The sequence below is a fragment of the Salvelinus fontinalis genome, chromosome 29 (genome assembly GCF_029448725.1).
Source record: "Salvelinus fontinalis isolate EN_2023a chromosome 29, ASM2944872v1, whole genome shotgun sequence".
NCBI lineage: Eukaryota > Metazoa > Chordata > Actinopteri > Salmoniformes > Salmonidae > Salvelinus > Salvelinus fontinalis.
In genome coordinates this window covers 45,334,999-45,346,605 of record NC_074693.1, presented here as the reverse complement: position 1 = coordinate 45,346,605, position 11,607 = coordinate 45,334,999, and the positions used below count along the sequence as shown (strand labels likewise).

The 11,607-nt window shown below is 46.6% G+C and overlaps 1 pseudogene; it reads left to right on the top strand.

Moving 5' to 3' along the window:
• Positions 1-2,784: 2,784 nt before the first annotated feature.
• LOC129827296 (ATP-binding cassette sub-family C member 5-like) overlaps positions 2,785-11,607 on the top strand; it is a 40,988-nt pseudogene continuing 32,165 nt past the window's right edge.

Here is an 11,607-nt window from a genome sequence, read left to right as displayed (position 1 = left end):
TCTTGAATTTTCCAAGCTGTTTAAAGGCACAGTCAATTTAGTGTATGTAAACTTCTGACCCACTGGAATTGTGATACAGTGAATTATAAGTGAAATAATCTGTCTGTAAACAATTGTTGAAAAAATTACTTGTGTCATGCACAAAGTAGATGTCCTAACCGACTTGCCAAAACTATAGTTTGTTAACAAGAAATGTGGGGAGTGGTTGAAAAATGAATTTTAATGACTCCAACCTAAGTGCATGTATACTTCCGACTTCAACTGTAAGTAGTGTGTGTGTGTGTGTGTGTGTGTGTGTGTGTGTGTGTGTGTGTGTGTGTGTGTGTGTGTCCACCGATGAGTCAGCAAAACAAAGATGCTTCTCTAATGGGGCTCAGAGGGAAGTGGTAAGGCAATAGACAGACAGAGATAAACAGACAGTTACATTTAGAGAGTTAACTGAAATTCATGTTTGAAACCACTGCACTCAAACTTGTTGTTAGGCCATCAAGTGTCTCTGCACATGTAAAAAAAACGTGACTTCAACTGAACAATGAATAACTTTTCCTGTTCCTTTGCAAGTTAAACCAACCAATGTTCAAATAACATTGGACAAACACAGATGGTAGGCCTAGAAAACAAAAGTGCGGCCGAGGTTTACCAGCCAGGTGCATTGTGGGTAATTGCTGAGTGGTCCTTTGCAGTTGCCTAATGTGATATTCCCATGATTTCCAAGAGTCACCCTCCACAGGGGTTGATTGACTGAATGATGAACATCCTGTCTCCATAGAGATCTGGCGGTAGGGAAGATTGTATTAATAGCCTGGGATTAGGGTGTTTTTAGAGTTAGCAGGGACTAGCTCTGCTCAGTCCTGCCTACACAGAGAGTGGTTATGTCATTAACCCTCGTCCTCGCCTAGGGACAGCCTGTCTCTCCATGTCTCTCTTTGACTGGAGACACAACTTGTATTTGTTAGCTGCCAAAATCACCTCAAGCAATCCTTCCTGCTCATGTCTTATGTCCTCGCCCTTATGGAGGTGAATCTGTTGTTATTCATGAGTAGATTGATGGATGGAATGAATTAACAAAAGATGGACATATTAACTGGTGGAGCATTTGAGGCTCATTTTTCACATCACTTCCACATCTTGATCAAAAGCAGAAATTCCTGTCAGCTAGGCGTATAACATGCTATAGGGGAGGGACGCAAAAGAAGTGTGTCCCTAGCCTGGGGCCAAACGTGGCCCTGAAAACGGTCACATGCATTGTATGTGTGTGCTGTGTCTGAAAAGAAGAGGGAGAGTGGAGGGTTTAACTTCGTGTTTACATGGCTAGAACACTTATGCACATCCCACAGATAGGGGGACGGGAGAGGAGCCAGAGAGCCCCCTGGGAGAGTTGACAGGTGCTATCAATGAAACACAAGCAGGCTATCCACTAGCTGCATTCAGTCACCACATTTGTTTTCTTAGGCACGTTTTTTGTTAGGCTAGCCAGTATAAAATGTGGCAATTAGGCCTACATCTTGCAGCACTACGTTTACATTTTTTGTTGTTGGTTTTATTAAGTTAGCGTTTTTTGTAGTTTAATAGTTGCTTTATGTGCAATTACACTCCATAGTGCATTACTACTAGACGACTCTTTTCAAAATTACAGACAGTGAACTGGATTTAATTTGCTTTTGGGGCCTTTTACAGGATTGAAAATTCCAAAAGGCTTCTCTCGAAATTAAACTGCTTGGTGCATTGATATCACTTCAAACCATAAACTCCAAAATGAGATATATTATTTATACTAAACTTTGAATGTTTCATTTCCTGCAAAACTCGCTCTGCAGAGACTGCTTAATTGTGTTTATTGTAACTTCTGTAATGTGAATTAAAGTAGCAATTGTCAGCCTGCGGGAGCACGTGCTCGGGTTAATGCACTTTATATCTCTGATACGTTTTTAATAAACCCATTAAGACATAAATTAGATGCAGCAGCTGCTCCTTCTCTTCCTTTTTAAACCATTTTCAAGCCAATTGGTCATTAAGGTCTTTTCTCTCTTCATGGGGATTTACACGGTGGTAAAAGAGTGCATTAGCACATATTTAGCATGTTGGCGTGTATTGCTCACACTGCAATTATCCTACGCGTCATCCATTCTCATCTCCCATTGGGCTCGTTGCCTGTTACTGTAATCAAACTGAACCACAACGTTTAATAATAATGGATTTATTTTATGTAGTGCTTTTCATTGGAAGTAAAATCTTTAAGTCGCTTTATTAATACAAAAACAAATTAAGCGATCTGCAGTTCTTTGGCGACGGTTTTCCACATAATGAGTCTAATTTAGTGTAAAATACTGGTAAGAAACGTGCGTTTGTGTAAAGATTATAATTTGTCCTCCAAAAATGCTAATTTCAATCACCAACTTAATATTAGCTGATCTATCACCTCACCTACTTTATGTCTGCGTAGTGCATACTAATTTGGAAAGATTTACTGTAGGTCTACCATTGACTTTCTTCATCATGCCTATCTTGGTTTACAGTACGCTTACATGGATTGTTTCAAGAAGCTAATGTAAATGTATTATGATTATGCAGAGTAGGCATACGTTTTCCGTAACCATTGATACAGGGTCAGGGGTTTTTGTCATCCCTCGAATAGGAAAAGGCTAGCACTGGGTGAAGGCTAATCTGGTTCTAGATCTGTGATTAAGAGCAACTATTGCTGAGTCAGTGGTCTCAAATTTCCTAATCCTAATCTCTCTCTCGCTCTCTCTCTCTCTCTCTCTCTCTCACTCTTACTCTTACCCTATGGTCAGACTGGAGAGCCTGTGCCATGATGAGCTGAAACAGAAGGGAAAAGAAGAGGCATCCCTGTCCCGTGTCTTCTGGAGGTTCTACCAGACCCGCATGCTGGTCGCCATCTTCTCCCTCCTCATCATCATGGTCACCGGCTTTGTGGGGCCTGTAAATACACTTAAAATCTGCTTTCGTTCTTTATTTTCTGCTGATTCAGCTAACATTGGCAGTCTTCATTCGGCCTGCATGCTGGCTGAGAAACTGGGGATGCGTTCCAAATAATGCCCTATTCCCAATGTAGTGCACTACTTTTGTCCAGGGCCCGTAGGAATTGGGTAAAAAGTAGTGTACTCTGCAGGGAATAGGGTGCCATTTGGGAAGTACTCTGGGAAGCACTATCCCATTTCACACTAGTCTGAAACTGTTTATGAAAACATAGAAGATTACAAAGCTTTCGATGGTGAAACCCATATTAATCCTCCAGATTAGCCAGTGTGTACCATGGTCGCACTTTGGCCCAGAAATATGCAGTTATTTTCCAACTGCCACACTTTGGGCTTAATTTCCCCGCTCCTCCTACCTAACATACCCCAAATTAGCATCGAACATCAGTAAAACGCAAAAGTGCTGATAGTGCAGTTCAATGCGGGCGCTTATTACAGCCACATTAAATTACATTTCAGATGAAATGCAATTAAGTTTTGAGTTCCTCAACTGCGATATTAATGAGTGGCTGTATTGTTTCCACCACCTCTAGCTGTTTATTTGAATGTCATGCTAGGGCTACGTGTGTCGTGATACGTGCTAGCAGCTTTCCTCATTCCCCTAATGGCGTTAACTGGATTTACTAGTTACACAATGACTCGTTTGTCTCACATTCCTGTCTGGGTGCTATGTAGGCCTACTGTATAGATTTATTTGGCATAGATTGGACTATAGTACGCACTGGTAATCTCACTGTCAATATTTTAGACTGTGCCTATCTTTTCCATTCAGTCATAATAAAGTCTCCAGTTCACTCTACCTCTGTCCTCCAACATTTTTGTCCCCCAAATCTTTTGCTCACTCTTTCTCTCATCCACCCTCTCCTCCTCCTTTCTTACTTCCCCCCTTTCCCACCTTCACCGGTATTCCCATTCCCAGAGACTCCTGGTCCGTGCCCTGCAGGAGTATTCTCAGAGTCTGGAGGGCTGGCTGCCCTACGGCCTCTCCCTGGTGGCGGGAATCTTCTTGATCCTTGATCCTTCTCGTCCTTTTAACGTAACGTAACGTAATCAACATTGCTAGCTAGCCAGCTAGCCACCGAATAGCAGCACTGTATAATCTATTACATTCAACGGAACAACGGAACGACTTGATTAGTGTAGTGTTAGCTAGCTACATAGTTGTCTTTGCTGTCCTTGTATCTAAGATAACTGTGGAGTCTAGAGTAATTTTCGGTTAGCTAGCCAGCTATTTTCGTACACCGCGTTGCCGTCCTCCTACCTAGTCAATACTGCTAGTCAACACTGCTAACACTGCTAGCTAACCAACTTCTACCGAATAGCAGCACTGTAGAAACTATTACATTTCAACGGAACGATTTGAATAGTGTAGTGTTAGCTAGCTAGTGTTAGCTAACTACATAGTTGTCTTTACTGTCCTTGTATCTAAGACAATTGTGTAGTTTTAGACTAATTATCTGGCCAGTTACCGAGGTTACCTAGCCAGCTATCGAGCTACACTTTCAAACAAAGCCAACAACGCAGCCACTGCTAGCCAGCCTACTTCAGCAGTACTGCATCATTTTAATCATTTTAGTCAATAAGATTTTTGCAACGTAAGCTTAACTTTCTGAACATTCGAGACGTGTAGTCCACTTGTCATTCCAATCTCCTTTGCATTAGCGTAGCCTGTCAACTGTGTCTGTCTATCCCTGTTCTCTCCTCTCTGCACAGACCATACAAACGCTTCACACCGCGTGGCCGCGGCCACCCTAACCTGGTGGTCCCAGCGCGCACGACCCACGTGGAGTTCCAGGTCTCCGGTAGCCTCTGGAACTGCTTCCCTCCAGTCCCTCGACTTCTTGGCACTGACGGAAACATGGATCACCACAGATAACACTGCTACTCCTACTGCTCTCTCTTCGTCTGCCCACGTGTTCTCGCACACCCCGAGAGCTTCTGGTCAGCGGGGTGGTGGCACCGGGATCCTCATCTCCTCCCAAGTGGTCATTCTCTCTTTCTCCCCTTACCCATCTGTCTATCGCCTCCTTTGAATTCCATGCTGTCACAGTTACCAGCCCTTTCAAGCTTAACATCCTTATCATTTATCGCCCTCCAGGTTCCCTCGGAGAGTTCATCAATGAGCTTGATGCCTTGATAAGCTCCTTTCCTGAGGACGGCTCACCTCTCACAGTTCTGGGTGACTTTAACCTCCCCACGTCTACCTTTGACTCATTCCTCTCTGCCTCCTTCTTTCCACTCCTCTCCTCTTTTGACCTCACCCTCTCACCTTCCCCCCCTACTCACAAGGCAGGCAATACGCTTGACCTCATCTTCCACTAACCTCATTGCAACTCCCCTCCAAGTCTCCGACCACTACCTTGTATCCTTTTCCCTCTTGCTCTCATCCAACACTTCCCACACTGCCCCTACTCGGATGGTATCGCGCCGTCCCAACCTTCGCTCTCTCTCCCCCGCTACTCTCTCCTCTTCCATCCTATCATCTCTTCCCTCTGCTCAAACCTTCTCCAACCTATCTCCTGATTCTGCCTCCTCAACCCTCCTCTCCTCCCTTTCTGCATCCTTTGACTCTCTATGTCCCCTATCCTCCAGGCCGGCTCGGTCCTCCCCTCCCGCTCCGTGGCTCGACGACTCATTGCGAGCTCACAGAACAGGGCTCCGGGCAGCCGAGCGGAAATGGAGGAAAACTCGCCTCCCTGCGGACATGGCATCCTTTCACTCCCTCCTCTCTACATTTTCCTCTTCTGTCTCTGCTGCTAAAGCCACTTTCTACCACTCTAAATTCCAAGCATCTGCCTCTAACCCTAGGAAGCTCTTTGCCACCTTCTCCTCCCTCCTGAATCCTCCTCCCCCTCCCCCCCCCCCTCCTCCCTCTCTGCAGATGACTTCGTCAACCATTTTGAAAAGAAGGTCGACGACATCCGATCCTCGTTTGCTAAGTCAAACGACACCGCTGGTTCTGCTCACACTGCCCTACCTTGTGCTCTGACCTCTTTCTCCCCTCTCTCTCCAGATGAAATCTCGCGTCTTGTGACGGCCGGCCGCCCAACAACCTGCCCGCTTGACCCTATCCCCTCCTCTCTTCTCCAGACCATTTCCGGAGAACTTCTCCCTTACCTTACCTCGCTCATCAACTCATCCTTGACCACTGGCTACGTCCCTTCCGTCTTCAAGAGAGCGAGAGTTGCACCCCTTCTGAAAAAACCTACACTCGATCCCTCCGATGTCAACAACTACCGACCAGTATCCCTTCTTTCTTTTCTCTCCAAAACTCTTGAACGTGCCGTCCTTGGCCAGCTCTCCTGCTATCTCTCTCAGAATGACTATCTTGATCCAAATCAGTCAGGTTTCAAGACTAGTCATTCAACTGAGACTGCTCTTCTCTGTATCACGGAGGCGCTCCGCACTGCTAAAGCTAACTCTCTCTCCTCTGCTCTCATCCTTCTAGACCTATCGGCTGCCTTCGATACTGTGAACCATCAGATCCTCCTCTCCACCCTCTCCGAGTTGGGCATCTCCGGCGCGGCCCACGCTTGGATTGCGTCCTACCTGACAGGTCGCTCCTACCAGGTGGCGTGGCGAGAATCTGTCTCCTCACCACGTCCTCTCACCACTGGTGTCCCCCAGGGCTCTGTTCTAGGCCCTCTCCTATTCTCGCTATACACCAAGTCACTTGGCTCTGTCATAACCTCACATGGTCTCTCCTATCATTGCTATGCAGACGACACACAATTAATCTTCTCCTTTCCCCCTTCTGATGACCAGGTGGCGAATCGCATCTCTGCATGTCTGGCAGACATATCAGTGTGGATGACGGATCACCACCTCAAGCTGAACCTCGGCAAGACGGAGCTGCTCTTCCTCCCGGGGAAGGACTGCCCGTTCCATGATCTCGCCATCACGGTTGACAACTCCATTGTGTCCTCCTCCCAGAGCGCTAAGAACCTTGGCGTGATCCTGGACAACACCCTGTCGTTCTCAACTAACATCAAGGCGGTGGCCCGTTCCTGTAGGTTCATGCTCTACAACATCCGCAGAGTACGACCCTGCCTCACACAGGAAGCGGCGCAGGTCCTAATCCAGGCACTTGTCATCTCCCGTCTGGATTACTGCAACTCGCTGTTGGCTGGGCTCCCTGCCTGTGCCATTAAACCCCTACAACTCATCCAGAACGCCGCAGCCCGTCTGGTGTTCAACCTTCCCAAGTTCTCTCACGTCACCCCGCTCCTCCGCTCTCTCCACTGGCTTCCAGTTGAAGCTCGCATCCGCTACAAGACCATGGTGCTTGCCTACGGAGCTGTGAGGGGAACGGCACCTCAGTACCTTCAGGCTCTGATCAGGCCCTACACCCAAACAAGGGCACTGCGTTCATCCACCTCTGGCCTGCTCGCCTCCCTACCACTGAGGAAGTACAGTTCCCGCTCAGCCCAGTCAAAACTGTTCGCTGCTCTGGCACCCCAATGGTGGAACAAACTCCCTCACGACGCCAGGACAGCGGAGTCAATCACCACCTTCCGAAGACACCTGAAACCCCACCTCTTTAAGGAATACCTAGGATAGGATAAAGCAATCCTTCTGACCCCCCCCTTAAAAGATTTAGATGCACTATTGTAAAGTGGCTGTTCCACTGGATGTCATAACGTGAATGCACCAATTTGTAAGTCGCTCTGGATAAGAGCGTCTGCTAAATGACTTAAATGTAAATGTAATGTTGATGGAGCTGATGCGCTCCTGGTCCCTGGCGCTCATGTGGGCCGTCAATTACCGCACCGCTGCTCGCCTCCGGGGTGCAGCGCTCACATTCGCCTTTCACAAGATCCTCTGCCTTCGCAGCACCAAAGACATCATTGCCGGAGAGGTGAGTGTTTTTTAGCCTGGTCCCAGATCCCAGATCAGTTTGGCTGTATAGCCAACTTCTCTGTTCATTGTCATGCCTGGTCCCAAACCAAATCAAGATGGCGCCGACAGATGGTCACCTCGCTTCAAGTCCTTAGGAATCTATGCAGTAATTCGTTTTTTTATGTATTAATACGACTTTCCCGACTCGTATCCTTTGTTCGGACCTCCACCCTGGACATTGGGTCTAATCCCAGAGGCCGACTCAAAACAACGTTGTCGTCGCAGGAGAGCAGACGGAGCAGCCTCCTGGTCAGACTTAGAAGGCGAGCACACCACCCACCACTTCCGAAAATATTACTCGCCAATGTCCAGTCTCTAGACAACAAGGGGGACGAAATTAGGGCACGAGTTGCCTTTCAGAGATTGTAACATTCTCTGTTTCACGGAAACATGGCTCGCTCGGGATACGTTGTCAGAGTCGGTACAGCCACCGGGTTTCTTCATGCGTCGCGCCGACAGAAACAAACATCTCTCTGGTAAGAAGAAGGGGGGGGGGGGGGTGTATGCCTCATGATTTGCGACTCATGGTGTAATCATAACAACACACAGGAACTCAAGTCTGTTTGTTCACCTGACCTAGAATTCCTTTCAATCAAATGCCGACTGCATTATCTACCAAGAGAACTCTCTTAGATTATAGTCACAGCCGTGTATATCCCTCCCCAAGCAGATACCTCAACAGCCCTGAAAGAACTTCACTGGACTCTTATGTAAACTGGAAACCATATATCCTGAGGCTGCATTTATTGTAGCTGGGGATTTTAACAAAGCCAATTTGATAACAAGGCCGCGTAAATTCTACCAGCACATTGATTGTAGTACCCGCTCAAGCAAAACACTGGACCACTGCTACTCTAACTTCCGCGACAATAACATCGACGTATACGCTGACTCAGTGAATGAGTTTATTAGGAAGTGCATTGGAGATTTTGTACCCACTGTGACTATAAAAACCTTCCCTAACCAGAAACCGTGGATTGATGGCAGCATTCGCGCAAAACTCAAAGCGCGAACCACAACATTTAATCATGGCAAAGCGACTGGAAACATGACCGAATACAAACAGTGTAGTTATTCCCTTCGCAAGGCAATCAAACAAGCAAAGCGTCAGTATAGAGACAAAGTAGAGTCGCAATTCAACGGCTCAAACACGAGACGTATGTGGCATGGTCTACAGACAATTATGGATTACAAAAAGAAAACCAGCTCCATCGCGGACATCGACGTCTTGTTCCCAGACAAACTAAACAACTTCTTTGAGGACAATTCATTGCCACCGACACGGCCCGCTACCAAAGACTGGGCTTTCCTTCTCCATGGCCGACGTGAGTAAAACATTTAAACGTGTTAACCCTCACAAGGCTGCTGGCCCAGACGGCATCCCTAGCCGCATCATCAGAGAATGCTCAGACCAGCTGGCTGGTGTGTTTACGGACATATTCAAACAATCCCTATCCCAGTCTGCTGTCCCCACATGCTTCAACATGGCCACTATTGTTCCTGTTCCCAAGAAAGCTAAGGTAACTGAACTAAATGACTATCGCCCCGTAGCACTCACTCCTGTCATCATGAAGTGCTTTGAGAAACTAGTCAAGGATCATATCACCTCTACCCTACCTGATACCCTAGACCCACTCCAATTTGCTTACCGCCCCAACAGGTCCACAGAAGATGCAATCGCCATTACACTGCACACTGCCCTATCCCATCTGGACAAGAGGAATACCTATGTAAGAATGTTCATTGACTCAGCATTCAACACCATAGTACCCTCCATACTCATCATTAAGCTTGAGACCCAGGATCTCGACCCCGCCCTGTGCAACTGGGTCCTGGACTTTCTGACGGGCCGCCCCAATGTGGTGAAGGTAGGAAACAATATCTCCACCCCGCTGATTCTCAACACTGGGGCCCCACAAGGGTGCGTTCTCAGTCCTCTCCTGTACTCCCTGTTCACCCGTGGTCATGCACGCCTCCAACTCAATCATCAAATTTGAGGACGACACCACAGTGGTAGGCTTGATTACCGACAACGAAGAGACAGCCTACAGGGAGGAGGTAAGGGCCCTCGGAGTGTGGTGTCAGAAAAATAACATCTCACCCAATGTCAACAAAACAAAGGAGATGAATGTGGACTTCAGGAAACAGCAGAGGGAGCAACCCCCATCCATATCGACGGGACAGTAGTGGTGAAGGTGGAAAGTTCTTTGGCGTACAAATCACGGACAAACTGGTAATTGGTCCACCCACATAGACAGCTTGGTGAAGAAGGCGCAACAGTGCCTCTTGAACCTCCGGATGCTGAAGAAATTTGGCTTGTCACCTAAAACCCTCACTAACTTTTACAATCGAGAGCATCCTATCGGGCTGTATCACCACCTGGTATGGCAACTGCCCCTCCCGCAACCGCAAGGCTCTCCAGATGGTAGTGTGGTCTGCACAACGCATCACCGGGGGCAAACTACCTGCCCTCCAGGACACCTACAGCACCCGATGTCACAGGAAGGCCAAAAAGATCATCAAGGACAACCCACCTGAGCCACTGCCTGTTCACCCCACTGTCATCCAGAAGGGGAGGTCAGTACAGGTGCATCAAAGCTGGGACCGAGAGACTGAAACACAGCTTCCATCTCAAGGCCATCAGACTGTCAAACAGCCATCACGAACATAGAGAGGCTGCTGCCAACGTACAGACTCATATCACTGGCCACTTTATTAAATTGATTTAATAATGGTATCACTAGTCACTTTAAATAATGCCACTTTAATAATGTTTACTTATCCTACATTACTCTTCTCATATGTAAATACTATATTTTATACCATCTATTGCATCTTGCCTGTACCGAGCGGCCATCGCGCATCCATATATTCATATGTACATATTCTTATTCCATTGTGAATTTGTCAGATTACTTGTTAGATATTACTGCACTGTCGGAACAAGAAGCACAAGCATTTCGCTACACTCACATTAACATCTGCTAACCATGTGTATGTGACCAATAAAATGTAATATTAATTTAGTTCTCTTCTTTGACTGACTATGTCTTTGTCAAGTAAATGGTCTGTTTCAATGTGTTCTCCTATTATTCTGCGTCAATGTCCCTCCCTGCAGCTGATCAACATCTGCTCCAGCGATGGCCAGCGGGTATCCGAGGCAGTCTCAGCGGGCTGTCTGCTAGCCGGATGTCCACTTGTGGGTATCCTTGGGCTGTCCTACACCGCTTACTTCCTGGGACTCACTGCACTGGTTGGATCAGCCATCTTCATCTTCTTCTATGGTAGGAAGTTATCCACATACTAACAAAGGAATGCACGCCCTATGAAAGTGCTGACTAATAAAAAGAAAATCTGAACTGATATTGAAAAGAAAGTTACACACGCCACTCTTTTCTGACACTGTTTATTTAACTCAGAGGCATCTTAGTGCTACCTTAGCTTCATACAGTTGTAGCTTATGTATAAGGTTAAGTTACTGAAAATATTGTCCACTGAAAAGGTAAACACCATTATTTTGCCAGCAGTTACCCCAGAAATGTTACTTGGAGCATGATTACTCTGAATTTCTCACTCTCAGCACTTAGTAATTCATGAATTGTCTTTCCTGTTTATGGTATTAGTCATAAACATATTTCCAATCACTGTAAAAACTAAAGTGAAAGTCCTTCACTTCAGACTGTTATTCTTTACAACACAACCTGTTTGTTCC